At 40.6% G+C, this 4,962-nt stretch overlaps 1 non-coding gene across 1 annotated transcript; it reads right to left on the minus strand.

The window, feature by feature from the left end:
* Positions 1-3,505: 3,505 nt before the first annotated feature.
* On the minus strand, positions 3,506-3,643 carry LOC119948327. The gene has a single exon (XR_005456731.1). It is a non-coding gene; the product is annotated as a small nucleolar RNA SNORA7 (small nucleolar RNA).
* Positions 3,644-4,962: the final 1,319 nt, after the last annotated feature.

Genomic DNA, 4,962 nt, shown 5'->3' on the forward strand with positions numbered 1-4,962 from the left:
GGACACCCTGATCACCTTGTAACCTCCCCAGCATTTAGAACAGTGCTTTGCACATAGCAAGTGCTTAATAAATGCCATCATTAATATTATTATTATTATAAAATTGACAAAGCACCTGTAAGGTGCTAGAATTATGTTGCAAATTAGGAAGACCTTGATGATCTTCTACTTGGTATAAACTGGTAATTTACATGACAGAAAGAAAATCTTGGAACCTGTAGTTCACAGCACAATTTGGCTAAATATTTGGAAGCAAGGATTTTTGCCTTTTGAGTGATGGCTGTTAAGCTTATAAGTTAGGAGCGGTAGTATTGCTGATAAAATCTAGGAAAGGCCTTACCACATAAAATGTTAGTAGAATAGTTGTTCCCTAAGTGACCCAACCTTTGTCATTTTTTGGTGGGGAGAGAGGGAGGGAGAGGGGAGAAGAAAAGAAGGGAAAAACAGAAAAGGGTACTGGGGTATTTATTGAGCACCCTCTGGGTATGATGTACTCTTCTAGACATTTCGGCAGTCCAACACAAAGAAGTGACACATTCCCTCTCACAAGGGACTATATTCTTAATTGGAGAGACGTAAAAATATTTTCAAATGGAATGGTAAAAATGACTTTCACAACACCTTTAGAATCTACCCTTTCCTCTCCATCCAGATTGCTACCACACTGATCAGGCACTTATCATTTCCTGACTTGATTACCGCATTAGTCTCCTCGCTGACCTCCCTGCCTCCTGTCTCTCTGCTCTCTAGTCCATATTTCACTCTGCTGCTCAGATCAGTTTTCTGATAAACCGTTCAGCCCATGTCTCCCCATTCCTCAGAAATCTACAGTAGTTGCCCATCCACCTCTGTATAAAACAGAAACTCATTACCCTTGAATTTAAAACACTCAATCAGCTCTCTCCCTCCTACCTTACCTCAATTATCTCCTACTATAACCCAATCCGTACACTTTCTCCTCTAATGCCAACATACTCACTATAGCTCAATCTTGTCTATCTTGTCACCGCCCCCTTGCCCACACCCTCCTTTTGGCCTGAAATTCCTTCCCACTTCATATCCAAATATCCGACAGTCAATCATTCAGCACTTACTGCATGCAGAGCATTGTACTAAGTGCTTGGGAGAGTACAATACAACAGAATTGGTAGACATGTTCCCTACCCACAAGGAGCTTACAGTTTACAGTCCACCACTCTCTCCACCTTCAAAACCCTCCTAAAATCACAACTCCAAGAGGCCTTCCCTGGCTAAGCCTTAATTTCCTCTACCAGCCTTCCACTCTGCATCACCTTGACTGTACCCCGGACTCGCTCCCTTTGCTCTACGCCACCCCCCACCGCCCCACAGCACTTGTGTATATATGTACATATTTACAATTCTATTTATTTATATTAATGCCCGTTTTGCCTGTTCTGATGTGTATATATAGCTCTAATTCCATTTATTTATACTGGTGCTATTGATGCCTGTTTACTTGTTTTGATGTCTGTCTCCCCCCTTCTAGACCATGAGCCAGCTGTGGGCAGGTACTGTCTCTGTTGCTGAATTGTACTTTCCAAGTGCTTAGTACAGTGCTCTGCACACAGTAAGCGCTCAATAAATATGATTGATTGAATGAGTGAATGAATTCTCACACCATCCCATAACACGTATGTCCATATCCTTTTACTGTGCTATTTCCCCTATCAGTAATTTATTTCTTTGTCTCTTTCTTTAGACTGTAAACTTCCCCATCCCCACCCTGCCTTTTTTTAATGGTATTTTTTAAGTGCTTACTATGTTCCAGGCACTGTTCTAAGGGCGGATTTGAGCTAATCAGGTTGGACACAGTCCATGTCCCACACGGGGCTCATGGTCTTAATCCCCATTTTACAGATGAGGTAAGTGAGGCACAGAGAAGTGAAGTGACTTCCCCAAAGTCATACAGCAGACAAGTGTGGGAGCCAGAATTAGAACCCAGGTCCTTCTGACACCCAGGCCCTTGATTTATCCACTAGGCAACACTGCTTCTCTGTCAGCAGGTATCATGTCTACCAATGCTATTGTATTGTACTTTCCCGGGCGCTTAGTACAGTGTTCTGCACAAGGTAAGTGTTCAATAAATACCATTGATTGGGTGATTGAGTGCATAATTGAAATAAACACATATAAACAAACACTGAGGATGGGTGTAAATCAGTAACTAAGTGCTAGAGATAATAATGGCATTTGTTATATTTGTTAAGCACATAAAATGTGCCAGGGACTGTACTAAGCACTGGGCTAGATACATGATAACCCAATCAGATACAGACCCTGTCCCATCTGGAGCTACCAATCTAAGCAGTGGGGAGAACAGTATGCCAACATACTCACTGTAGCTTGACCTTGTCTATCTTATAACCGATGCTTCATATGACACTTCATATCCAAATTTCTGATAATCAATCATTCAGCACTTACTGCGTGCAGTTATTATGAACAGGATTAGAATGATACAAAGGCACTCTTCAAGATCTTTAATTGGTTGATATTAAAGGAAATGTTTTAGATTTGGTGACCCCAAAAAATCAAAACCTGCTTTAAGCCAGACACTTGAAACAATCTTTCTGATCTGTGAGGAGGCAGAATGGCCTAGTGGAATCACAGGACTGGGAGTCGGGGACCCAGGTTCTAGTTCTGGATCTGGCACTGCCTATGTGACCTTGGGCAAGTCACTTAACTTCTTTGTACCTTAGTTTACTCAGTCATAAAATAGGTATAAGATTCCTCCATCTTCTTAGACTGTGAGACCGATACAGACTGTGTCCAGTAGGATTATTTTGTACCTACCCCAGCACTTAGCACAGTGTCTGGAACATAGTGCTTAATAAATTCTTAGAATTATTATTCTTATTACTATAAATTTCTGCATTCAGTTTAGCAAGTTGTAAGGTAAATTAAGAGGATAAGTATGATTTATATTGGAAGCAAAAAACCAATTTTATGTGACTTTTACTAAATGCTGGAATAGAGCACTAGGGGGCTCACAATCTAAGAATAAGGGGAAAAGGGATTGGTTACAGATGCATAAGGAAAAAAGGTAACAGAAATATAAAAGACAAGGATGACAATAATTACAACAGGAGTAGCCGGGTTTCAGGCCTTTTTAGGGCTGATTACACTCTCTACCTCTACTTCCTCTCCTCCAACTTTCTCCTTGATCTCCCTTCAGTCTGGCTTCTTGCCCCCTTCACTCCACTAAAAGTGCCTTCTCCAAAACCACCAATGGCCTTCTTGGCAATTCCTACAGACATCTTGTCTTCTCTTATGCTGTCAAGTCATCTCCAACCAATAGAGAAACCATGGACACATCTCTCCCAGAATGCCCCACCTCCATCTGCAATTATTCTGGTAGTGTATCCATATTTTACTTGGTAAAAATATGGAAGTGGTTTACCATTGCCTCCTTCTGTGCAGTAAACTTGAGTCTCTGCCCTTGACTCTCTCCCATGCCACTGCTGCCCAGCACAGGTGAGTTTTGACTTGTAGCAGATTGCCTTCCACTCGCTAGCCACTGCCCAAGCTAGGAATGGCATGGATATGTCTCTGCTTGACTCTCCCTTCCGTAGTCGAGACTGGTAGAGTACTATAAACTCTCCAGGTGCAACCCTGAGAGGAGAACAGACTTCTACTCCATCCTAATCCTCCTAAACCATTCGGTAGCCTTTGACTTGTCGACTACCTTTTCTCCTGGAAACATTCTCTAATCTTGATTTGTCTTGATCCTTTCTTGGTCCTCCTCCTATCTCTGTACACTCCTTGGTTTGTTTTTACTGGCTCCTCTGTCTCCCACTCCCCAAATGGGGTGTCCCTCAAGCCTAAACTGTGGATCCCCTTCTGCTCACTGTACTTTAATATTTTCTATTTCATTGCTGACCCCTCACCCATGTTCTTACCCTACCTTCAAAGCCTTATTAAAATCACATTTCCTTCAAGAATCCTTCCCTGACTAAGCTATTATTTCTCCTATTCCCTCTTCCTTCTGTATTGTCTATGCTCTTGGATCTGTGCCCTTTAAGCATTTGATATTCACCCACCCTCAGCCCCACAACACTTATGTACGTAGCAGTAATTCATTTTAATATCTGTCTCCCCCTCTTGATTGTAAACTCCTGGTGGGCAGGTACTGTATTTACCAACTCTGTTATATTGTGCTCTACCAAGAGCTTAGTACAGTGTTCTGCATGCAATAAATACTCAATAAATACCATTGATTGATTGACTTGTTTCAGTTATTCCTAATGTGTTTAATTGAAAAGAAAAAGAAATCCTGTTTACTTGAACAGAAGTAGGCATGAAATGAAGTATAGTTATCCTTGACACACATATAATTGAATACATATCCATACTGTGCTGAATTATTTATGCTAATTGATTTTGTTACATCATCTTGGCATATTTACTTTATTACCTATCAGATCCTTCTTCCTTCTACTGCTCCCAAATCTGTAAACTTTTTGGTTCCTCTATTATATTGTAAACTCCTCATAGACAAGGAGCTTGTGTTTTGTTTCTGATGTACTTTCCTAAGACCTTAGTACAGAACTTGGCATACACTAGGTGCTCAATAAATACCCTTGATTAACCACCTGATACAGTCATTAAATGCACCAAGGCATGATAGGTGGCAAACTCTAAAGAAATGATGACACAATTTTTTAAAGTAAAAATCAGTCTTTTCGCTAGCATAAAAAGTTAGATTAGAAAAATAAAATGGTGCATTCAATTTTCCCCTCCTGTGAAGGTAATATCAGTTCAAGTCTGTAGTATTTATGTGGGACTAAGATATTGTAAGCAAGAATGCCCCACAACTTTGTTCCTCAGCTCTGAATGCTTTATTCCTTAAATTGGGACAATCTAACTTGTTGCACTGAAATGTTTCTACATGGAACATGAAACATTTAATCTTACAAATACATCTATAAAGACAGAGAACAC

The sequence above is a fragment of the Tachyglossus aculeatus genome, chromosome X4 (genome assembly GCF_015852505.1).
Source record: "Tachyglossus aculeatus isolate mTacAcu1 chromosome X4, mTacAcu1.pri, whole genome shotgun sequence".
Classification (NCBI taxonomy): domain Eukaryota; kingdom Metazoa; phylum Chordata; class Mammalia; order Monotremata; family Tachyglossidae; genus Tachyglossus; species Tachyglossus aculeatus.